This window comes from Numida meleagris, chromosome 1 (genome assembly GCF_002078875.1).
Source record: "Numida meleagris isolate 19003 breed g44 Domestic line chromosome 1, NumMel1.0, whole genome shotgun sequence".
Taxonomy (NCBI): domain Eukaryota; kingdom Metazoa; phylum Chordata; class Aves; order Galliformes; family Numididae; genus Numida; species Numida meleagris.
In genome coordinates, this window is record NC_034409.1 from 38,314,407 (window position 1) to 38,340,525 (window position 26,119).

The 26,119-nt window shown below is 42.3% G+C and overlaps 2 long non-coding RNA genes across 3 annotated transcripts in view; one reads left to right on the top strand and one right to left on the bottom strand.

The window, feature by feature from the left end:
• The window catches only part of LOC110392844, a 66,250-nt gene extending 40,135 nt beyond the window's left edge, over positions 1–26,115 (bottom strand). For both annotated transcript variants that reach the window (XR_002434647.1, XR_002434646.1), the window contains exons 1-2: positions 25,855–26,115; positions 3,478–3,697 (exon numbers count right to left, since the gene is read on the bottom strand). This is a non-coding gene — a long non-coding RNA (uncharacterized LOC110392844). The remainder of the gene's footprint in view (positions 1–3,477; positions 3,698–25,854) is intronic.
• Positions 918–19,970, top strand: LOC110392845. Its single transcript, XR_002434648.1, has 3 exons — positions 918–1,238; positions 4,205–5,618; positions 14,569–19,970. It is a non-coding gene; the product is annotated as an uncharacterized LOC110392845 (long non-coding RNA).

The following is a 26,119-nucleotide window of genomic DNA, read 5'->3' on the forward strand; positions in this document are numbered from 1 at the left end:
CTCTCAATGGGCTATTGAGAAACCTTCCTCCACTGTCTCCATCCTGTACCTTAATGAGTCCCTTTCATAAGTTCCAGCCAGGCATACAAACACTCCTTCTATCTATAAACCATCAGTTGGCCTGGGGAGAAGTCTTAATTGAAACTTCTTCCCTGCACAAGAACCACCAGTTTGTGTATGCACATACACTTAATGGTTTTGTTTTTATCAAATCATTTTGGTTTGGAAAAGTAAAACAGCAACACGACTGCCCCTCTAAACTCTCCTCAACTTCTTTTATTTTCAGTTTTTGAACAATATTTTTTTCATCTTTGGAAAACAATGGCATTTCATTAAAAAATACGTAGTTAAAATACTGAAAATAAAGCTCAAAAGCAAAATTAAGCATATCTTTTTTCCAGTTTTTTTGAACTGTTTCCCAACCATTCTGGTTATCCAGACATCCCTTCCTTCCTTTACTTTAAACTGTTTCTGCAAGACCACAGCACAATGCTTGCAACCAGGAAGGAAGACAGGCTGTTTCTCCACCCAGAGTACTCATATATTATCCTGGCTTGATTCATCTGGAATTACCCTTGTTTGACTCTTCTACAAGACTGTTGACTTTGACTGAAGAGAGATTTACATAATTTACTCTTGGGAATTTTGAAAGCTGATAACACATTGCCCTGAGAGTGTCATTTCCCTATTTCATTTCAACAGCAGAATAAATCGGAATATACTACTGCATATTACTATGTGTGATGTTTTTTATATTCATTTTTGAATCAGACAAAAAAAACATGATTAGAGTTATACCTAAAATCCTTACTTGGCTGTGTTTAAAAAAAAAAAAAAGAAAGGACAGTTGGCTCCCTACCTACTTTTCATATCTGCACTAGAGACAAAAGAAACATTAATCAAACTATTTGATGAAATCTTCCTACATGGGGCCAGGAAAAATGCAAGCAAGCTTGCATGTGACTAGAGGCAGCAGTATATCTATCACAGGCTTCCAGTGCTAGTGCAGTTCTCAGAACATTACTCTCCTCTCTGCTCCCGACAGACCTACAGTTCTGCATTATACATGGTTCTCATTATATCCCATATGAATGCCAGAGATGGGGATCCTATTCATGAGAGGATGACAATGCAGGAAGACGAAATGATTTCTTGCTTCGTGAAGGCAGGTAACTATGGATCTGATGGATCTGATGAATGATCATCATTCATTACTTACAAGGACTTGGGAAAAGAAGGTGAACTTTCTGTTTCTAAAATCTTGTTTAAAGTCCTTTTGAAGTGATTCTGTTTGAATAAATAACAGCATGGAGTGGGAAGCCCTTCTGTAGGCACAGAAGCACAAGGACAGGGGCCCACCATTAGGCATCTGCGTTTGTCAGTGCTTGGCTCACCCTCTGCTTCTCCCAGCTGTACGGCAGGAACAGAAGGGTGCAAAGATGCCACAATGCCTTGTGCAAGAACTAGGAACTGGTGCTTGATGAGGCTTTGTAGAAGCTTACATACCTGAAGGTGCTCATAATATCTGGGCCAGTAAATTCCTTTCTACATTTCCCATCTCTCTGTTGTCTTTAAAGTCTGTGTCATCATAACGCAAGACAGCCTACAAACACTGCAGCTTTCCTGCTGTGAGCAACCTTGCCTGATAGCTGACATTTCACACTGTGGCCTCTGGTTTTTTGCTCATGCCCTGAAGAAATTAACTGGTTAGAATCTGACATATATTTTCATGAAGAAAGATGTTACCAAACTCATAGTGTGCTGTTTTGCACTGCTACTGTGTGAGCCCTGGCAATCAAAGCACAGCATTTTTTTAACACAGTGGTCATCATTAAGAGCCATAGAACAGCCAAAATCTTGCCTTTTCCTACCCTTTGCCACAAAAAGCTCCGTGGATTGTTGTAATGCCAGTATCACAGTTCATTTGTATTCCAGTGCACTCTGCTTTTGGTGTGACCTAAGATATGTAAAATGCTGTACTAGCAATTTCAATATTTTCTTAATTGATACATTCCCTTAGAGTCATTCTACACCACTGGAGCAGATCAAAGAGGATTGGCTTTCACTCTCAATCCTGCGGCAGAGCCAGAAGCATCCTAATTTCAAGAAACACAGGAAGATTTCTTAAACACCATCATTTGCATTTTCCTGAGAGCTCAGCTATCAATACGCACTGTTCCCTTCGCTCTCTCTTTTCCTCTTTCCCTCATGAACCGTTTCATTGTCTGTTTGCCTCATCTGATGTGTTCCACTTGTGTTGTTGTCTTCCTATTTTTTATATTCATTTTTTTTCACACTGTGCCGCTATTGCTTCATTCTCTCTCCTTCCTGCATGCAAATCCCTTCTATTTCTATTTGTTGTCTTCATCCCATGTCATTCTCTCGCAGCCTTTCCCTCCTTTCAGTCTACCTCCCCATTTTTTGCCCCATTGATCTTCCCATTTTCATTGTCCATCCTTGTTTTCCTTTCCATTCTAACACAAAAAAGGAGGAGCACTGTGATGACTGGAGCCTCTGTGAGAAATGGTGCCCCACCTGAAGGCCCTGTGAGAAATGGTGCCCCTCTGTGCTGCAGCCTTGCAGACATATCGCTGTGCAGTCCCTGCCCAGAGCATTTGCAGTCTTCCTCAGAGGATTTCAAAGGCTCAAATAGGACTTACACCACTTGCCTCACACCAGCTGTTCTCTTGACAATCACCAGCTAAATGCACAAAGTGCTGGAGGGGTGGAGCGGCTTGCTCAAAAGCACAGCCTGCAGTTATGGAACAAGGGATGAGAAATAATTGCTCACCCTCTAGTCCTGTGCATTAATGGTATGAAAACGAACCAAGAAAAAGAAAGCAGCATTTGCAATTAGCCTCACAATATGTGCAACAGTCTGGATGTTTAAGTAATAAAGCAGCCTATATTTCCCTCTCCACACAGCTCCTCTTAAGCTGGTGGTTTAACTTCAGGCAATCTTAAAATTAAATCCTTCTGAGGCTGATGAGAGACATTCAGAAGGTCTGCATTATCCTGTCCTCCCCTCATGAGAAAGCACTTTATTCTGACTGCCTGTTATGCCAGAGATTTCAGCTTTTATAATTAATAATGCCCTGAAGCAATCTCATCTCCAGGACCTCAGCCCCTGCATATCAGCTCCAAAATCAACTTTTTACATGGGCAGATAGTGATATGACAAGGGGGAATGGTTTTAAACTAAAAGAAGGAATATTTAATTTAGATGTCGATGGGAATTTTTTCACTGAGAGAGTGGAAAACCTGCTGCAGTGAGACAGTAGCACAGGCTGCCCAGAGGAGCTGTGGGTGCCCCATCCCTGGAGGTGTTCAAAGCCAGTTGGGATAGGGCCCTGGACAGCCTGAACTGGTGCCTGACTTAGTGGTTGACAACCCTGCCCACAGCAGAGTGCTGGAACTCGGTGAATGTTGAGATCCCTTCCAACCTAAGACCCATTATTCTATGAGTCTATGAAATACCTGCTTCTGGTGCAGGCAGTGCCAGGACCGTGCCTGTGCCACTCTCCAGGCACTTGGCTCCTTGCTTCTGGCTGCTCCTTGCACGTGCTGGAAGTGGCCCAGATGCACTGCGGCCAATTAACATCGATTTCTTCAAATGCTGTAGAGTTCTGCTAAAAATGGTGTCATTTCACGCTGGGGCCAAAGCCTCTCAGAGAGCAGCCTTTGCATAGACGAATTCCTGTAGAAAGATGAGCAGTGATCAGCACTTCTGTTTTAGTATATTTTTGTTGATAATGAGCCATTGTAGTTTCTGGTGTAATTCCATTGAAAGACTCATTTGAACCAACTGTGTCCAGCTCCAAGGCTGTGACTCTTGGTGGCCCCGACAACGTTTCGGCACAGCAGGGCTGCCTTTGAGTTCCCTTTTGGCTTTCTCCCCTGCTACCACAAGCTCAGAGGAAGCAGACCTGCACGGCTGAAGTGTATTTGTGTATCTTCCCAGCCAGCACACGAATGCTGGAGCCTATTCAGAACAGAAATGTCAGGCACAGCGGGAATTAGTCTGGTGTGTGGGTGGGTTAGTTCAGGCATGGAAATTAAATATGGGCACCGGAAGCACCTCCTGGTCATGGGTCAGGGCTCAGCCCGCAGCTGGAGCTGTAGGTCAGCCTGTCTCGGCGGCACAGTGCTGACCATCAGGCATGACTCTCACTTTGCTAACTTTTCTTTTAAATCTGTTGTACAGGGTATCCTGACAGATTCGCTCCAGGGCTTTAAAGAGTGTGGAAATAATGTCTGAATTCCCATCTAAGATGTTCAGAAAAGATGCAAAATAAGTGAATTCTTCATAACTTCTTACTTCCTTCAAATTGAGAAGAAACCACATTTGTATATTTGAATTCTGAAATGTAAGGAGGCACTCTGGCCCCATGTGTTTTTCTGCTATTTATTTTTAATAATGAAAGCAAATGAGAAATGGAAAACATCTGCTAAGCATGCAAGCACCTTTTAAACATGCTCGTTTCACCTGCAAGACAAAGAGCGGCAGTTTCTCCCCACTCTCATCCAGAAGCACAGTAAATTTCAGAGAAGGCTAAACCTGAACTGTCATGTTGTGCTCATCCACATACACCATTCTCTGCCTTGCGAGAGAAAAAAGACAATACTTGGGCTTTAGAATTTATTAAGGAAAAGCTGCTATTACACAATCACTGTTTTCCCCAGATAAATAAATAAAAAGAAAGAAATTAAAGAATGTGCTGCCAATGAAAGAGAAATTTCAGGGATATCAGTACTAGCCCCTTCTCACTGTGTCCACAGCTTGGGCATTTCTGCCAAGCTTCTTAAAATGTTTCATTACTTCACAAGGAAATATGATGTATGCTTTCTGAAAACAAAAAAAAGTCAAAGATGCACTGTTTTTATAAAGACCCACTTCTGCTTCCTACTCATTTCGTAACACACCTCTGTGCACCATTTCATACAAAACCTGGTCTGACAGAACTCTTCGGGACTGGTGCTCTGTCTTTATGGATCATGACTGGCTGTGACTCTTATGTGAAAGAGTTTCAGTAATGAAGATTGCTGTGGAAGTCAGGGATTATGTAAGGATATAAGACTTCCTGATTAGGGTTTCAAAAACCTCCATACATCAAAGTAAGGCCACCTTTTATGCAAGCATTACATAGGCAAATGTTGACAAAATGCTTCAAGGAAAACATTAGAAGTATGAATCGGCAGCAGTCACTTCATACACTCTAGCACCGGCAGATGAAACTGTTCCTAGCCTAGTATCTAGTCCCCAGTGAATGAGTTACTGCATACATCGCTGGTAATAGCTTGGCACACATCAAAGGCAACACTGACGTTATACCATCAGCCCATAAACGCAGCAACAGGAACACAAGTCTCAAGCCAAAAACACAAGGTCATTTAGTGCTCTGCCTCCTTTCCCTCTCATGTCAGCAGCGGCCCCAAAAAAGGCTTCATGGAAAGCTGCTATTTGATTTGGAAGCCTTCCCTTCTTCCCAGGTCTCTCACAGCATCAATATAAGGGAGCGGAACAATGGCCAGCTTCCTGCAGCCCTCCCGAGATGTGTCCCCAGGCCTCTGTTCTGGGTGTCTGACCTCGCTCTCCACTGGAGCCTTCCTGTACCAAGGTGAGCAGTGCTGTGTCAGCTCTTTGGATTTCTGTGGTGTCCCTTCCACATGTGATTCAGAGCCTCAGTCTACCCACATACATCATCTATACAACCACACAATCCTGTTTTTGTTATCCCTGCTGTTCCTCCCACCTTTCTTCTTTGTGTCATTAGCTTATTGCATGTCACCCACAAGTAGACTACTAATTCTGCAGGACTTATTACACCTCAGTATCTTCCTGCATAATGGCCACTAGCAGATCACAAATAGTTGCTACAGAACAAACAGACTTCAACAGCTGGGACAAATAAGATACATATGTGCAGATTCAGCCCCTAAGGTCTGTTTGACCTAGAAACCCATATTCACTTCAAGCAATTACTCTCATGTTTTCGGCTTTAGGTCAGAAGATGAAGACTAATCAAACTGTAAAGAAATACAATTAAAAAACCATGATAATTTCAAGATCTGAACACCTGGTATGCTTACATTCTGTTTCCTGGTTAATTGACAGGTGATTAAAAGCCAAGAACTGAAGAAAAAAATATCTGTTTATTTCTCCACCAGTGAAACTCCTTTAAAGGAAAGCCATTCATATATTACGAATACCTTGTGACAGTTTTCCATAGACTGGAAGCTTTTCAATGTACATCATATTTTCAGGCTTAAGTGAGATACAAACAAACTATGAGAGGTGAGACCCCAAGAAAGCATGCGGTGTCCTCTAACTCTTGCTTTGCAACACAAGATTTGGATGTCCAGTCAGAGGAGAGTGATCCAAGGAAATGGGGGTGGGTATGTCTACATGGTAGGTGAGACTGAAGTCTCTGATCAAGCTCCAAACACCCACCTAACTTACTGGGTTTGGGATACGTGTTGAGCTGTGCACACCCACACCAATGTGAGGTATACTATCTGTTTCAGCCTGTTGCTAAACACAACACAATGCTGCTTCTCTGCTTTAGCTGGAGCTTTTTTCCCTGACATGGGCCATGTGGCCTTCCATTAGCACATAGGGCTCTATGAAACCAGTGGCAGAGGATTTAGACCAGACACATGTACCCAAACACATATCCCTATCGTTTATGCAGTACAGAGGAAATTGCTTGCCCCACATTAAATAGTGCAACGCTAAAGAAGAAAGAATGTTAAACAGGAGAAAATTAAAGCTTGCTGAAGGACCATTCTGACCTGCCCTGGGTCTTTCTGCTCACTCAGAGATGCTTCCACATCTAAAACACCCTGGAAAAGATCTTCCTGAGGCCAGAGTTAGTGAACACAGTGCTCTGTCGGAAAGTCCAGCACAGCCTGGACACCTCAGGGTACCAGAAGTCCAGCCAATGGTTCAGCCTCCTGACAGGAAGAGCATTTCCACAAGGGAGGACAGCTGTGTATGCAGCAATGTCACAGTCAGGAGACTTGGGGACTACGGTCACCCTAGATGTTGGGTGTGCAGTCTCACACCTCTTCCTTCCCAAAAGGGTACCCTGGTCATCAGGCCACAGGTAAATTCTACTGAAATATCAAACACATCAAAATCAGCCTGTGTTCAATGGTCAATAGGATCAGAAATCTCATTAGCAAGAGAGATACTGGTATTTAGAATATTATTTACTACATGGCTTAAATTAACATGTCACAGAATCATAGAATCACCAAGGTTGGAAAAGTCTTCCAAGATCATCTTGTCCAGCTGCCCACCTACTACCAATATTTCCCTATGAAACCATGTCCCTTAGTACAACATTTAAACATTTCTTGGAGGCCTCCAGGGACACTGACTCAACCATCTCCCTGGGCAGCCCGTTCCAGTGCCTTGACCACTCTTTTGGAGGATAAATTAATTTAATATAGAATTATTACGTGCTCAAGAACAGCATCAATAATCTGTTTTACCATCGTATTTTTAATGCAAGGTTTTTTGTTTGTCAGTTTGGTTTTTTTTCTTTTTTTTCTCCAAGTGTCCTTGTGCAGTGCACAAGCATATTGGAGCTTGCAGCAATCTGCACATCTAATTGAACATGATCTGAAACAGGATCTAGACATTAAGAAACAGAATTTCCTAGCAGCCCTTTGTCTAAATTTCAGCATGGGAACGAGCTATCAAAGCCAGTATGCCTTTGGCATAGATTTCTTCTTCATTCAACATTTTCTTCTTTCCTCAATGTACTTACCTAACCAGCTGCAAACCTTCCCAGTTGAAACCATGACAATGAGTCATTCTAACGTACTTTCCAGCTCTTCACTTGCAAATCTGGCAGGTTTGTTGATGTGACAGCATCAAATCTGTTTCTGCTCCCTTCCTTTGATGATCTTTAACTTGTTCTGATTTACATTCAGGAATTATTGCTCAGAAGCGATGAGCGATAATGGAAATGACAAAGATTTCTAGTAGAAGAGCAAGCAAACTAAATAAATAGCAAAGCCCTAACACTTCCTGTGCTGAAGAGTGAGCTGTGATAAATGGAGAACGTCTGCAAGCCTGTGACCCATGGGCAGCCCAAGTTGCACGGCTGCCAGTGCCAGCTGTCTGCCCCAGCGCCAGCATGGCTGCTGGAGCAGCTCACCCAATAACTGCTGCCTGGCACAACCTGCAGAGCAGAGCTGCAAAGTCAGTGATGTCCCAGCTGCTCATAGGGAGCTCAGGAGCACGTCCAGCTGTCCATATGCCAGCAGCAAGGCAGAAAGCTGGGGAAGCCATACTGTCAGCAACCCCAAGCCTCCACATCCTGCCCCAGAGTCCCCAAGGGTCCTGTTCTGACATTAAAATCCGTGGTACAGGTTCTCCATTAGGAAATTCTCTGTACCTAGGTGTCTACTACAGACAGAAGTCAGACTAATGTCCTGAGTGGCACAAGACACACTCGGTGCTGATGCCAGAGACCCAAGTGTGCTACAGTGGGCTCTATATGTGCACAGGTCCATGGGCAGCATGGCTGAAAGGGCGTCATCCACCCCTCTGTCCAGCTGTGGGACACTTTATTGCTTTCCATCCTGCTGCTTTTATGGGGTGAGGAGATGTCATCTGCACACTCATTTGAACTCTAATTAGGCCAAACACAAGAAGTCTGCAGCTTTCACCCTGAAGGCATCTACAGTCCTAGAGGATCTTGTGCTGGCTTTCAGCACAGGGTCAACTTCACACCTTTAGGCAATAAAAGCATTCAATAGAGGTAAGCATGATCTTATCGACATTAAGCTTCGAAGAATTACAGACACCCATATGCCTCATTTTTTCATTTTTTTGCTGATTAGACCCACAAAGATAACACTTACTTAAAAGGAAGGAGGACTGCACGTTGCCCTTCCAGAACCTGACCCAGGGCTGTACACGCCATGCTGCCCTTCATGTCACAACACCACGCTTTTCCACCCAGCAGGGCTACTGATGCCATTTCATATATTAAACCATGTGCTTAACATTTATAGGTCGTTTTGTCCTCATCTGCATTATAATTTTGATGTGCATCATGAATGTGAAATGAGTTTCACTTCTTCTCCCTATGCCTTTGGTTTATTGCATTTACATAAAACTGTCGAACATTTATGAGGATTTTTATAACTTTATTAAATGAATTTCTTCAGCTTCATCTCTTCAAGGAGATGACATTTCCACAGTAGCACTGTTATTTCCCAAACCCTATTTTCTGGTATCTTTGGCCTCACTGAAGTGGCACATTTTTCATTAAATTTAGCAGTACATAAAGCCATTAAGGTGACAGTAGTGTGCCATTATAGCTGTTGTAGTAGTGCTGATAGTGACTTCACCCTTGGGTCATTTGAAGCAGTTATTAAGTAAAGTGTCAAGAGATATCGAATAACTTTGAAAACTTTAAATTGCCTTGCTGTAAGCACCTCTTCTGTGCAGAGCACAGAAAGTTATACAAGTAGCTCAACTCATCTGGAAAACAGGAGCTATCAAACATTAAACCGACACAGCCAAAAATGTTAAGATGGCCTTTCCTTTCCCTTTAGTATTCTTCACAAGTTGAATAAATTTTCACTCCTTGCAGTACATATCCATTCTGATTTTTGTCTGCTTTAGAGGCTAAACTTTCCTGAGGGCCCTGCTGATCTTCCTGCATGTCACAGTTGTCACCACAGTCACAGTCATTCTGATCCCGCAGGGAAATGCTGGGTGCAGAAGCAACAAACAACCTTACCAAGTGGGATGCAGTCTGAGAGCAACATAAGCCTGGTTATTCCTTCCCTCCACAACAGATTCCTCCAAGTGTCTCCTCTGCCCTCCTCCTCTAATCTGATAAGTGCTGAAGTGCTGTGGAGGTGGATCCATGTACAGAAATATGCTGTGGTGGTGTGGATGTCCTGGGAGATGGGCTTCTCCAGTGATGCTGGAGGTCTTGGGGGCAAATGTGATATAGTAATTGTGGGGAAGAGCTGGGCTGCTGTGAGCAGCCAAAGCAGCAGACACGTACCAGTGCCTATTGCACAGGTGAGCCAGTGCAGTGGACATAAACAGTTTCTCTTTTTAACCAAAATATTATATCCTGTAAAAATTTCACTCAAAAAACTGGAGAACACTCAAAATCTGTGAAGATGTAGGTTGTTAACATAGTTGTCACTACAAACTTTAAATAGGTCTTTCAGATCCTAAAACTTTTACAAAAAAAAAATGGTGATTTCATTCCACTCCTGTGAGCTACAATGCTCAGTTTCTTCTTTTCCTTCTGTTGAAATTCTTGTCCTCAGTGCTGGCAGGGTATGACTATGGTTCTCCCTAGGCTATTGTATCCAATGCATGTGTAACTATATATGTGTGTGTATCTATGAGAGCTGCTCCAAAAGTAATGCCCCCTATTTTATGATGTTGGATCACGATGCCAGAGGCGGATGTTGGTGGTATGGCAGTAGAGGTTGAACCTTCCCACCAATATTATGTTACATGTTGTTGCCAAGTGACAGATGGCAGCAGAGAGGCAGTCTGACAGAATGGGGTCTGACATAGAAGCATGTATGAAGAAAAGGTTCGTCATAGAATTCCTCCATGTGGAAAAAATGGCACCCATTGACATTCACTGATGCTTGCTGAATGTTTATGGAGACCAATCAGTAGATGCAGGCACAGTGAGGCAGTGGGTGGTGCATTTCAGCAGTAGTGACCAATGTGGAAAACAAACCACATTCCAGACATCCATGCAGCTGTTTACCAACATGGCATGCAGGAACTCCTTCATCGCTGGTAAAAATGTATAGCTAATGGTGGTGACTATGTTGCAAAACAGTGTTTTGTAGCTGAGAATTTGCTCATTTAATATAGTGTTATTGTGCTCCTTAGATCTGTTGTAATTTCCATGGAAATAAATAGGAGGCATTAATTTCAGAGCAACCCATGGTATATATCTATATATGCCATATATACACTATATATGTTACATGCAATTATACACATGCATATCTGTGGATAGAGGAGGCAAGAACAAAGGTTTTTGCCTTCCACAGAATTGGCAGCATTTAGGATAGTTACTGTGCTGCCTATCTGCTTGGATATCTTATATGTCCTTCATGTAGGATGGCTTGCCATCAGCACTGCTCCCTTCAGCTGGCTTAAGTACCATACATACTGCTAGTGTTTGTAGTTTTTAAACAAAAGTTTCATATTTTTTGATGACTTTCCTGAAGACTCAGCTCCAGGGTTCACAGGAAGAACTCTTGCTTATTCTCTTTTTTATTCTTCTCTTCTTTCCTTTCTTCTCTAAAGTAACCTTCAAGACCTTTGGCTACAGAAACACGAGCTATACAAAAGACTTCAAAAAACAGAACGCAATTAAAGTTCTTATTATCTTTGTAAGATCTCATGGGTTTGAATCACCCAATTCATCATTTTAGAAGTGCTTCCAATGAGCAAAAATAGAAGCGTGCTATTTTATTGGCAGTTCCTGTTTAGAGAACTTTGTTTACTAACTACCAATTACTTGATCGTTTCTTCCGCATCCTTCATTAATGAGAATGATGGTCTCATTATTCTGTCTCTTTGGCTAGAATGGTTTAAGTAATTCCTTTGGGGCATTGCGTTTGCTGCTAACAACTTGTCTGGCATTGTTTGTTTTTTTTTTAATTCAAGCTTTTTATTTGGTATATCACTATTGATGTGGTCAGAAATGAGTAGTTTTTAAAGGTGTTGATTAATATAAGAGCCTCTCTGTGAGCATTTACTCCACCTCAGAACTTTTACCTTGCATATTTCCTGCCTATACCAATTCTCAGTGCGTATTTTAAGAGGCAGTACACAGCTTCCTCCATGGTCATTATGCCTTTTCTTTTCTAAAACTGTTCTTTCAAAGACCTGTCACATACAAGAGCAAGTCTTACCCTGATTGACAGAGCATAATCTGTTTCATACTGCTGAAATCAGTCCAGCTAATTTATTGCTTCTTGTTTACAGTCTGAAAGAGACCAAGACTTTTTCATATCAGTCTTCCCTGCAGTTTCTAAAAGGTGCTATGTATTGCTCTTAAATTTCTGGTTAAATAATACTCAGCCATCTCTGAAGCATTTTCAGATGGAGAATATTCCTGAAGGCAGTTAAGATTCAAGAATGTCTTTTCATTGCACAGAATGACATAAATCACAAATGGGGAGTGAAGACACCTTTAAGCTTTATAATTTCTTCAGATGGGTTTGCCTGACACCTGTTTAAATAGAACATCGATGTTTGCAGAGTGAATGCCAATTCCTCCCACAAGCCTTCATATGGATATTACAGGGAAGAGAATGCTCTGAATGCACAATTAGAAGATTCCAGAAGAGAAAAAAGTGAGTTAGCATCATGTACAGACTGTGAGCAGTCATTGCATGAAACCAGCTATAAATACTCTGCAAATATGCAATCAGAGTAACCGAAGCATTGTATGAGCAGCACAGGGGATTTCAGTGTGCCCTGGACACGACCTGCGGCTCTTGGTGCACCACACAAGGGACAGGGAGATATTGCAGGTCAAAGCCTCACTGACCTGCTTCATTCAGAAACACACTGGCTCTCCTCTCAAATTAAGAGGTCTTTGCTGACAGCACCCTAATTACCACTAGCTCGCTAGTGTACAGCAGAAGTGTTAGTTCAGTTAGAGACAGATATTCTCTTCCAGGTCCTGTGGTGCTGGTGAAAGAAGCTGTCTTTCCCAGCCTTGTCCAAAAGGTCACTGCTGCTTTCTTGCCCAAGGTCACCGTTCCCTCATTGTTACCAGTGCAAGGGCTCCTAGACCAATTTGGTGAATATGACTGGGGTTCACAGGAACCAGAAGTTTAAACTTTGCATGCGAAGAATATTTGAAATAAGAAAGAGAAACAAGAACATGTAACTCCAAATATGATTTGCAGGCATAAACTTGTCCATGAATTTTGGCACTCCAGTGTTCATAGAAGGCCACAAAGACCCACACAGACAGATTGGGCCCCCCTGCTTGAAGGTCAAGGTCATCTAAGAGATTGCTGTTGCACCTGAATTAGGTCAGATGTATCAAATATTTATGTTGCATTTAAACAATCTTCACATTGCTCAGATACACATGTACTTTCAGATAACTCCTCATTCAACAGCCCATTTCACTTGAGTTTCATTGTTCTCAATGGCAATACAGAATGCAAGCAAAATTTGGCCTCCAAGCTCTTTATTGATAAGAGCAAGTGGGAAAAGGAAGACACAAATGAAACTGGGGGTTGAAATTGCAGAGGATACTTGAAAGAAAAATCGAATCTCACAACTCCACCATGAGTTAGCAGAACATTATAGATAAGAAAATTCACATGTGCTGCCCGACATCGTGTCTTGTAATCGATACAATTAATTAAATATTTTCCAGAGCAGATGTGCATCTGGATAGGTACATATTGATTGCCTGCACAGTTCACATAACAGCACAGAAACAAATCTAACACAGCTGCCATGTGCTGAACTCCCTGATGCAGGTAGAAGCTCCTTGCCCAGAGAACAGTGAGATTAAAGTTATGGAATAAATCCCACAAATCCAGTAGTACTGCTCACACATATCAAGTGCCATCTTTAGGGAGTTCTGCTGAATCTTGGTTTTATTGCTTACTTACAATGTACACATGACTCACTTTTGTAATGGAAACTAAATGAAGGGGGGTCTAATTGTTAAAAATATTTTCTATCTTCAGAAGTTCTAGAAAGTGGGATGCATGTTACTGCTAAGACAACCCTTTCCCTCCACATTTATCAGCACATGGCTCTGTTCAAACTGCATTTGCGTGCAATGTACTTGAAGGTTTTTTAATCTCACTTGGTCCAGTGAAGCCAGCAAAGTCCTTTGGGATTTCCCCGCTGTAAACATTTTCCAAATCTTATATCAGGACCCAAGATTCAATAAAAATAAGTTGCCATCTATATGAAAGTTTTACATGTGTAACAAGAAAAGCAAAGGAACTAGGGTAACAGATTATTTAGTGATATAGAAGTAAGAAATCTAAAGACATAGAAGCAACTGTAATTGTTTAGATATTCAGAGGATTTTTTAAAATGTCATTGACTTAATGGGATCTAATGCATCCTTCAAACATTTTCTGGCATAAAGAAGAATGCCCAGAGATTTTCTGGATGCCCCATCCCTGGAAGTGTTCAAGCCTAGGTTGGATGGAGCTTCGGACAGCCTGGTCTAGTGTAAGCTGTCACTGCCCATAGCTGTGGAATTGGAACTAGATGATATTTAAGGTTTCTTTTAACACAAACTTATTCCACGATTCTAAGAAAAATGTATGTGTATGGGCCTTTTAGAACATCTTTCTCTATCAGTTTTCTTTCCAATATAGTTATAGCACTGAGAGATCTAAATCTCAATTAGTCAACAAATCCATGACCTTTATGGACATAAATTTTGAAGTTCATAACGAGAGAATCCAGAGCATCTCTTAGCCATGCCTAGACAACCGACACGTTTATAAAACTCTGCTGTGTGTCTAAAACTTCTGCTGTGATCATTTTTTGTTTTTCAGTGAGGAGCCGAAGCATGAGGAAGCCCAACAAGATCACAAGTCATTGTCAAATACTACTTATTTTTAAAAAGAAAAAAAGGACCTCAGAATTGTAAGCTGCTAACTGGCTCCTTAGAAACAGAAGAAATGCTGAGATCCAAAGTAAAGTAAAGCTAAGTGTTGGAGACCCACTACCTTCAACAGTTTTAACATTAAACTGGCTGGTGATCCCAAACATAACATCTACCACCGTCATTCAGGGAAAGATCAGAACAAATGAAGTCAGAACATCCACAGCAATGCAGAGCCCAAGTACGCTCAGAAATTTCCCTTCCATCTCTACTTTTCTCCAGTGACAACATTTGGGGCCATTTCTTAAGACCTCTGCCTACAACATTGGCACAAGTTCCATGATGACATCAGGGGCACTGAACAGACGATGGAAAACAGCAGTTAATTATATTTTAAAAGAAAAATTGGTCTTCAGTAGAGCTGTCTGATTTATCCAACAAAGTTGAAAAAAAGAGAGAAAATACATTCTCTCATCACTCAGCTGGGGTTGCTAGTGCAAGCTACTGTGATTGAGGCCGGTAATGTGACTTTCTTTGAAAGTAAAACCAATCCTCAGAAAAGTATCTCTTGTGTATCTCTTGCTTGTGCTCACTTCAGAAATGAGCAAAATTCAGAGGTGAAGGCATTGCTACTATCTAATCTTCTGTCCCAATAACTAATTGTGCTGAATGTTTCCTTTTTTTTCCTTTAGGTTTGTTTTTCAGCAGGGGAACCAAGCTGACCACAGGGCTAACAGGATACAAGTTCCTTTGCTCTAAATTCTGGGAAAGGAGTTAAGTGAGTGAGATGTCACTACTCTCCTCATATTGAACCACTGAGCACTCTTGGGATCACCTCAGGTCTGGACCTGTTTGTTTTCTTATTTTGTTTGTTTGATATATTAGAAAATATATGAATGAGCAAGAATTTATTATAAAGACCATACCTCAGGCTTTCTGTTAAAACATAAGTCACCAGAAGATAAAAAATTGTCTTATTATCACTTGTTTAAGACAGTATAAGAAGTAAATTGGATTGTGGAAAAAAAATCATGAAACTAACCTAAATGGGTACCTTTTCCATTGACTATTCTATTTCATTGCCTTGTTTTTAAGTAAGTGAGCTCAAAGCAATATTTTTCCAGAAAGACCAGTCTGTCAGTACTGATCAGTGAACACCCTAGGAGGTTCATCTTTTGGTCACGTGAGAAAACAAACAACATCATTACGATAAAGCTTCCTTGTAAGTCAAGAGCATATAAAAGTACACTGACTATATACTGCAACAGATCCGTAACAAAAGCAATCACAGTAATGACACATGCATTACTACCAAATGCTGAAGACAAGATGGAAGAGGTGGCAGGGTGTGTTTGTTGTGCTTCTCTGAAGGGGTATAATGAAGACAACACAGGGAAAAAGGTGTTTCTCAAACTGCAAGAGTCATACATCTTTTAAGCAACAGACTATCAAGTGTGCAACTATTGAAACATGTGAGGAACAAAGCACAGTATCAGAACTGCCATTACTGTCCTGCTGTATCAGCCAACTCGTAAATCTAACAGCAAGAAGGAAACCATTGCAATAAGCTGAGGTCAATAAGAGCTCCATCGTTTGTTTAAAGATGCACCTACTGAGTAGTAGGAGGAAATTACTAACACGAGTTGGATCTATTCGCTAATAAAAGACAGCAGTACTTAAAGGAAGTGAGGGTTGCACAGAGGACTGAGGATTTTTATCACTTCTTGGTAAGAGCTGTATATATATGTCATGTAACACGGTGGTAGCAACTCAGCTGCCCATTCTTCCATCAAATAAGGGCTACATCTGCCTCTCTATTGCACAGCCAGAAAACTGCATCCTAAATGAATGCTCAGACAGTTATTCTACCTGCTTTACGGTCAGGGCTGACAAATTCCCAGCAGTTATGCAATGCATGAGAAGTTTCAAAAGCGATTTTTCTGTAGCACTGTTAGTTCTGTTGTACACATGGCACAAAACATAGATGAGACTTCTAACACGCAATTTCTAATAGCAGACAAATAATAATCTCTGGCTTTCAAAGATTTGACAGCAAGCCATTTAAGAATTAAAGGCTGAGCTGTGAAAGAAAAATGTGTTTTGGAATGCCCTTTCTATTAGTTAAGCTATCATTACTACTTTTCAATTATAGTACAAATGTGCAATTTTCATAAAGCAAAACAATGCTGCAAAGTCTATTGATGGGATTAGATGTAATGTGCCTCTATTTTGGCCCAGTCCTTCAAGATGTCAAGGTACCCCCAAGTCCTGCTGAAACCATCTGACACAACAAAACAGAGGGGATGAGAGATCTCAGAAGAGCACAAATGATCAGATAATTCTGCCTTGAACAGGTATCTAGGTGTACTATGGCCCTAAAGAATTCTCCTGTCAGCAGCTTAAAGTGACAGTGGGAGCTGAGAGCATTCAGCAATTAACAGTATCTCTACATACAAACTATTCTACCCAGTGGTTTCCAACGTGTCGGCCTCCAAAACTGTTTCAGTGTTCTTTTTAAGAGAGCCTTAAGAAGAGGAGAATCTATACAAGCATACTGCTGTATAACACATAGATTTGCTTTCGACAGTAACTTTTCTTGAGTTTTTTGGCAGTGATCTGCAGACATCCAAGAGTCTGGGGACCATGGCAGAGAAACAGCTGTCAAGAAGGTATCAGCAGCTGCTCACTACAAAGAGATACAGAGAGAATGAAGAGTCTCAGATGTGGTGTAGCCAAGCTGCTCTGCAGCTCCTGAATGCTTTGGTACTGCATATTTGAGAAAAGAGGGGGCTTTAAAGTAAGGCTACAAAGAGACATGTAGGAAGCTGCTAATGGCTGAACAAACTCAGTGAAGCTACAGTTCCCGTTGTGGCCCAAGAGCTCTTCAAGGCCGCTAACACACACCCCTACACAGGCCTTCCTTTTAGTAACAGCAACAATAATTAATAATAGTAAAAATGACATTTCTGCTGGGTTATTTAGAGAGAGACAAGCTGAAGAGATAGACTTGACCTTTTTACAGGAATAAGAAAGAAGAACAACAGTTAGACAAGAGAAATACCTCATCAAAAATGCTGAAGAGGACAGGAGGTGGGATGAGAAGTGAGAAGGAGCCCTCTGTTTCAGTAATACTGCCTTGTTGATCTTTCTTTCCTCCATCATGTGGTTTCTATTTTCTTGTATTAATCCATGCTTCCCCTCCCAACATTTTTTCATGTGCTTGCCAGTTTGAGGTCAACGAGTACTAAGAATGGACTGAAAAGAATTTCCAGGATGTTTTTTGAGACTATTAATAACTTTAGCAGCTATTCAAGCAAACAGCGCTCCATGTTCATCGTACTTCAGTGCATAAGCTCATTGCTGGAGGAAGCAAATTCAGAGATTCTTCATGTTACAGAGTGTACAGATGGTGAGATACACTATGGAGTTTTGGAGATAAGATGACACTTCCAGTGGGGCACACAAAAAGAAAGAGACAATACTGTGCTGATAAACAGGAACAGTTTTCAAAGGCAAAGAAATTCCAGAAGCTACAATCAGTGAGGGATTTTTAAGAGTTGCCACTTTCAACTCTTCCTAATTTTAAGGCACCTGACCACACAGCAGGCATCCCTGAAGTCCTAAGGTGTGAGGTATTCCTCAGCAACACGCAAGAAGGCTGAACTACCTATTAGTGAGACCTGCAGAAGCCAGTCAGGCTGGGTGGACTGCCAAAAGCTAAGGATAGAGGTGGCACTTAGGGAAATATGTAATTAAGTTTTATCAGTTCTTCACAGTGAAAGCCCAGAACCTTATCCGTCACCCCAGCAATGTGGGATGACTTGGCTGAGACTGGAAGGAGAAAGGTAGAGCCAAATCCATGACGCTGTGAGTCACTCAAAGGAAAAGAAATCCGATCAATGAGGTTCAGGACAACTCACCTTGAAATTACACCAAAGTGTAGGGCAGACTGCCAACAGGATAATGACCTGTGCTTCAAACATGGCAGCAAATCTCACATATCCCACTATGGTGCTCTAAACAGTGCACTGGGCAAAGTGGTCTTGTTCCAAGTTGTATTCTATGTGAGGTACCTGATAGGTATGATGTGATGAATATTTAAAAAAAAGAAAGAAGAAAAAAAAATGAGAGAAAAAATCAGGCCTGGAACATGAGAGAGACCAGGGAGAAAATGATCCGAGAACCCCACTGAGGCCTGGGCATGAGGCAGCTTGAAGATGCCAGGTGTGGCTGCTTACACATGAACAGATGTCTTGCTTCCAAGGGGATTAAAATCTGACATTGAAGTGCCTAAAAACATGGGCCAAAGTCTATTTTAGAGCTGATTTTTATAACCTAGTAGATGATATTTATCAAGGAAGAGAGTAAAACTTGCATAGGAGGAAAGGAAGCAGTATGCCAAATTTCACAGCACTGTACGTGGACATAAATCACATGTTAGAGGGAGAACACTGGGGAGTTAAGTGATGGAATTCACACACAGAATTTGTGCTTGATATAGTGTGCTAACTTGGACTCCTGCAGACTGCAGCTTCTGAGCATCCAGAACTTTCCAGCATCTTAAGAAATGATGCAATACATTTGTTGTTTTTTTTTCCCCCAGAGGCTTTGTATTGCATTTTCCTTGTTGATTTTATGTTTCAGAGAGAAAATGCCAAAAGGCAAAGGGACACTTAGAAGGTATATTCAATTTACTTCTTGCCTCCCTTCAAAATGAGAAAGTTTAGTAGACTGAAAAAATATGGACTTTTGCAGATTTATTTTTGAGATGCAAAGTTAGATCTGATTTTTACATAAGCATCAACACATCCTCTCTGAGTTTCAGAAGCTTTCAGCACTCCTTCAAAATGTAGCCAAAGCCAAGGAGCAACCCAATGTTATATCCGACATGGCAAGAGTTAACGGGCAGTGAAGTGTGGCTCCTGCAGAGAGAACATTACTCCAGTATATTAAGCATCTGAAGACACAGCTGAATTCTTCCGCCTCAGTAGGAATTACAGCCCTTTCTCCTTTTCAGTTTTCCTGTAGCTGCAGCTCTACAGCACCACAGACCTCTATACATTGCGCCACCATTGCACTAAGAGCCTGGCTCAAGCAAAAGAGAAACAACAGAGGAGTCTTCCTGGTTGATGGCTAGCACAGTAGAAGATGGCAATGCCATGGATAAAATACACTGCGATGCCATGGAGAAGCTGCTGACTAGCTCTTTTCTTTTTTTAATTGAGGATTACAGCTAAGTTTACTGCCGATTTCCTCAACAATACACATTTATTGAATACTGTTAATTATAAGCATAATTTCCCAGTTAAATGAGTGTTAATTACATAAAACAAATAACATTCTGACCCCTTACTTAAATGACAGAACTTTATGTTTTTATTGACCCTTCAAGGAAGAGCTCATGCAGAGCAGACGGCTGCAGTGGTTGCAGTGGCTGACCCTGGCCTGGCAGGAATGCAAAGCACACTCAACTCAGAAGAAAGGAAAGGGCTAGGGTGCTGGGCTGTAGATTTGGTTTGCTAGGCTTTCAACCAAACTCCTTTCCAGAGAGGTCCTGACCCCCTCTCCCACTTAATTCCACCTTATCTTACTCTGTGTCTAAGCAGTGACTGTTCCAAGTCACTATTCCAGCTAGTCTGGTGCCATTGGAGATCTAATGGCATTTTTTCTTGTGCATGGAGATGTTTTCATTAACTGTGGTTAAATTCCAGCCAGTGCTGTCATACGATCCCCACCTTCACTGGTAATTGCAGGGGAGTTAATACTGCATTTTCACTTCCTGTCTTTAAAAAGGAGACAACTGTATTGTTTCAAATTGCTCGGTGCATAGCACATTCCCCTCATAGTTTTGCAAAACCCAGGACAGCTTGTGAGATATGCTAAAGGTCAACAGAAATATACTACCCATGGGATAAGCCTAGAACAGTGTCTCCATTGAAATGTTTGTGGTAAAGCTTCGGGCTTTGGTGTGTACGTGAGTGCAAGTGTTCAGAGGAAGACTGGTAATAGCTATCACGTTTTGGAAGGAGGAAAGTGACAAAGCAGAGCTGGTACTGTTGAGAGTGAATCTGGAATAGGTACAGAGGAGCAGATTTTACATTTTCTAAGTGAATTTCTTGAAGGTACACTATAATCTTCCCTATATAGATGATGTCTTTGAGATGCCTGACATTAGAGTTGGAATGGTACTTCTGTCACCCACGATGGCCAATCACTTCCAAGGCTTGTGGTACCATTCACTGAGCTGTTCTGATTTATAGATGCAGTTAACTTTATTTTAGGCAGGTGATTGCTCATTCTGTTTCAGTGGCTTCCCATTACGAGATTCTGAAAGACCGCAATGGCTTTTTATGCTAATTGGACTCTGCTTCCTCAGATTCTCACACAAACATTTAGCACAAAGCACAGGCTGCTCTTTCCTCAGCCATCTGGCAGAGGAGCTGAAACCAACAATTTTCCGAGTCAAAAATCAGACATCTGAAAATAATGTTGATGTATTCTAACCCCTTTATATATACTGAGAAACTCAAGAGGCAAGTTGGAAAATGAAGAACAGGCTGTAGGAAGAACACACTGTTCATCTTGCCCTTCAGCATCCCCCAGCAAACAGACTAAGGCTGCTAGATCAGGTTCACCCTCCCCTAGAAGAGCAATTCTGCCCGCAGCCCAGCATCTGCTACAGCAAAGGTCAAGCGAGGGAGCTGGGGTTTCAAATGGATTTATGCTGACAAGCAGAAATGAATCTGCAGAATATTTTTCATCCCAGACTAGTCTCTAAATGAAAGATCATCTTCACACAACAGGTCACTGGAAGAGAAGAATGTGTAAATTCTATCTGCACATCTCTTCAGCAAAGAGATTTAAAAATCAAAATTAAAATTAAAATTAGATACTTGGGTCCCACTTGCTGGCAAAACTACTCAGAGTAGCAAGTACCTCATGGCAGAAAGAAACCCAACCTACTGCACAATATTGGTTTGCATATCCCATAGTTCCTGTACATGGCCACCCAAAAGGCTCATGGAGGAACAATTAGAGACAGTAACTCCTGCATTTCCAGCTTCCATTCCCTACACTCCGTAAACACGTAAAACCAGTGCCACTGCAGGCTAGCAAATGTAAGCAGCCAACCAAAGAAACCTGAAGGGTTAAATTCCCACTAAAGGTGGTGGGGGTTTCAGTGTGCTGGGGACCTACTGGTACCTCTCCATTGTCACCGTACCCCTTCTTCACTAACAATAAGACAATTATTGAAAGGAAACAACACCCTCTTTGTCAACATGACTTTGCTGTCAGAATGGTTTTCATAGCTTAAAAAATGCTGGGCAAAATTGATCTCGGAGGAGGATATCATCCCTGTCCAGCCGGCAAGGATAGATTACCATCAGCTCTCAAAAGCAGCAGTGTATCTTTTCCAGCCCTGTGAGCCAAGCAGATGGATGCCTGGATGGACGGTGTGGGGGTAGCCATAGTAACCATCATCCCGTGAAGCTCCCACTCACATTTCTTTATCACAGCTGGGGAGAGAAGCCAAGAGCCTGCTGGGGTGCAGATATCCGGTCAGACCTTCAGCTCTCAGCTCCAGCTGGGGTTTCCATTCCTTTTCTGCAATTTTCTAATCTCACCTTGCTCATCTATGCTTTACAGATCACAGATAAGACTCAGTCCCTGGGGATGACACCTTGTGTGAGTGGCTTCCCCAGCCAGGCAGCCCACATCATGAAGGGATATGTACTGACCACTTTCTCCTCCCACCAGCAGCAGGAAGCCCACACCTCCTCCAAGCTAAACACCTCTGTCTCAGCTCTGTCTCATTTGAATACAGCTAGAGTGCTGCACATGGGCTAACGCAGTTCCCAGCCTGCACAGCCCAGCAGCCAGCTTTCATCAAGAAGCACGGGGCAACATGCAGCTTTGTGCTGTACTCGTCCTCATGGGGCTGCTCTGTTATTAACTGAGGGTGCTATCCATCCTCATCTTGCATTTCAGGCTTTATCATTATTTCTGTCAAGGACAAAAGTCTAATCTCAGTAAAATTTAATGATACCTGAGACAACTCCTCTTATATTTCTTGATGCACCCTGAAAGGCTGGAAAACATTTTATCAGCTGCCTTTTGAAAAGCAAATATGACAACAGGCATTAAGGTGGGCTACCAAAGCATGCATGCACCTGAGAACCACAGAATAGGAGAGGCTGGAAAGGGCCCCCATCACCGTTCTTTTACATAGCTTGTACTTTATTGAATGGGAGGGTATATTTTGTGAGATGTTGAAAGCCTTGCTAAAGGCAAGAGGAAGAATATACTGCTCTCTTCTCATTCACAGAGCCAACAGTTCACTGAAGGAGGCTATGGTCAGCCATAAATCCATGCTCACTGCTCCCAGTCACCCTCTTGTCCTCGTTATATTTGGAAATCATTCCCAGAATGATTTGCTCCATCACCTTCCTAGGGATCAAAGCGATTGGCATGTAGTTCTCCAACTCTTCTGTCCTTCCTGAAGACAGGCCAGGCATTTGTGTTTTTCCTGTCCTCAGCGACCTCCCTCACTCGCCATGAGTGAGAGTGGCCTCACAATGACACTGGCAGTTCCATCAGCACTCATGGGTGCATCCCATTGGGTCCCATGGTCTTGGGTACATCCAGATGGCTTAAATGTTCCCTGCCTGATCCTTTACAACAATAGTAAGTGTTGCTTGCTCTAGGCTTTCCCTCTGGTCTCTGGAACCTGGAATTCTTGAAGATAAGTCTGACCCACAAATACCAAGTGAGTGAATATGTGGAAACCTGTGGGTGTCTCCCAGCTTCATACTGCAAACGTGCTAGAATTGACAAGTGTTTGCTTTGTTCAGAGACCCCCTGAAAACTTTGACCTAAATTATAATCGCATAAAGTAATTGCCAATGACTACTGTTGACCTGGTCAACCTTCAGGAGCTTAATTTGCACAGCAGTCACTCACCTGGAGGCAGTCAGTATTGCTTTGTGCAACTCCACCTTCCAAGCAGCTCTTTCATTCTTGGGTCTTAGCCAAAGCAAAATTAAAGCATTTCCCATTCAGTTTTCCTAACTGCAAGAACTTGTTAATTTAAAGCTCAAAGATAATGAGTAGATTAGTTTAAACAGCTTGTTTTGAACAGCCTAATCCAACTGTTCACAGCATACAACTTAAAATACCATTGACTTTATTAGCATGTGCCACAAGAACTGCTATAAATTACTGAATGCCTTCCAGTTGTCATTTCTTTCCTTCTTGTCTTTGTGAAAATCCAGAATTGGCTACAATATGCCAGTTTTACAAATAGGAAGAAAGCAGGTACAGGGGTTTGGAATCCACAAACCACCATCCCACAGAGCGGCAGACATCCCTCCCATCAATGCGTGCACCCCAGTGCCCGCTGTCCACAGGGAGCCAGAATTAGGCAAACCACTAAAGGCTTAGATTTATTCCTGTATTTACTTTTATTTTGCGTGTATTTACAGGCACGCATCTGAAGTTAAGCCCATTCACACATTAGAGAAGTGGTCCTTTTTTGCCTTACTCTTTGCTTCTCTCCCTGCTTCACCTGAGTCTGGCTAAATTACATGCACAGGAGTATTTAGCAAAAAAACACTACAGAAAAGCTTACAAAGAAATGAATAATTCTGCATTCATAGCAGGGTTTGAATAATGTGCCTAGAACCACATGCTGGGAGAGGAGGAGAAAACCAAATATTGAACAGCTGCTCATTAGAAAAGCACGAGCCATCCTGAGCCTGGAAGGCACAGGCGTTGTGGGGGCGAAGCGCTGCGTGACCGTGTAATTAAAGGCTCTATCAGAGTGTCCCAGGGGGCTGCAGTGAAGCTGCCCAGGCTTTGCAAACCTGGCATTCTTTTAACGGAGCTGCAAGCAATTTTCTGGGGTCAAAAAGCAGGAATCCAGGCCCCCGGGTCACAAATTGTGCTGTGCTTCCTTCCACAGCTGCGTTTTGGAGGGAGTCAGGAGATCAAATGAATGAAGCTCGGCTGCTGCAGCCAAAGGGGAGCTGGCAACCTGTGCCTGATGTCCCCTCACTCAGACACAGAGCTGGGGCAAGGAGCTCTGTGCCAGCTCTAACCTGGCTTCCTCTGGCAACTGACAGCCAGAAAAGCACCCTGAAAGTTCCAGACACCAGTTTGGCACCCCCAGGATGTCAGTGAGGCCAGTGGTGGGTTTCCGTGTGCCTCACCCGCACAAATGCACGCTTCTGCCAGGATGTTTTCATGCAGGCAAAACAATACAGCAACGCTAACTTGGTAGCAATTTAAAGATGAAAAATCAGCTTCAATCAAATCTTCAATAAGAAAAACTTCATGTCTAGTGGGTATCTGCCACAGACATCAACAATTTACAGTAGGGGTTCATAACAAAATGGGTATTTATTATATTTGAGTAAATACATTGCCATCCCTGCCTTAAAACACCATTGTCCAGACAAGCAAGTAGTGATTTGACTGTTGGTTTTTTGGAATCCAGGTGCATAGATGACATAACTGATCTCCGGGAGTTTTGGAGAAGGGCTGGCAATGACTGATGGACTGTAATCACTCTCAAAGATTTCCACAGAGAATCACCTTTCTTTTCTAGAATGTATTTCATAGTCTACTAAGATACAAGAATACCACAGATGTGGACAAGAATTGACTTTCTCAGGCTGTAGTTATCCCAAAACAATTTTGACTCAGATGAACCAAAAATTAGCTTTAAAAGATAATGAAGTCAAAATGCAAAATGATTCACTGGAAAACTGCTAAGAACTCTTTTTAAAAATGGACTTTCTGCTGCCATTTTCTGTGTTTAGTTTTACTTGATGGAGCTCAGCACTTCTTAAGCTACACAAACCACTAACACCTCCATCCTGTCTCCATCCTACCCTGATTTTGGTAGGTTCAGCTGCAGTTTTTAGCCTATGGCCTGAACTGGGGCAGGTACTAAGTTGTCTTTCTACGGGGTTACCTGGAGAAAAAATCATGCCTTGGAAACCCCCCCCCCCTTTCCAAAACATGATCTATTTTCCTGCTTGATCATGTCCCTTCAAGGAGGCACCCTGGAGCCCAAGCCATGGGGCAGCAGCACAGAAGGTGACACGTGCAGGTAACATGCCAACGGTGGCATGCCAGCCTGGCTGTGATGCAGACACACTTTGAGTAGGCAGGCACAGTACATCTGTGCAGGCTTCACTACCCTTGCCATAGAGTATACGTAGAGAGTACTCACCTTGCCCCTGGACATTGCCAGAGTCAGCTCCCACCTGCCTCAGCTTCGTTATCTCCTCTGAGCCAAAGCCTTCTCCTGTCCAAATGACCCTTACAGCTCAGGCAACTTCACTCCAAGGCCATAAACTTCATGCTGAAATTAGAGGGTTTTTTGTCTTCCTTTTGCCTTCACTCCTCCTCTTTTTCCCTTTGTTGTTGTGAATTATGAACCTGCAGGGCTGTTCCGCACTGATGGGTTTCCTTTGTGACTAACTTGAATCTAAGGG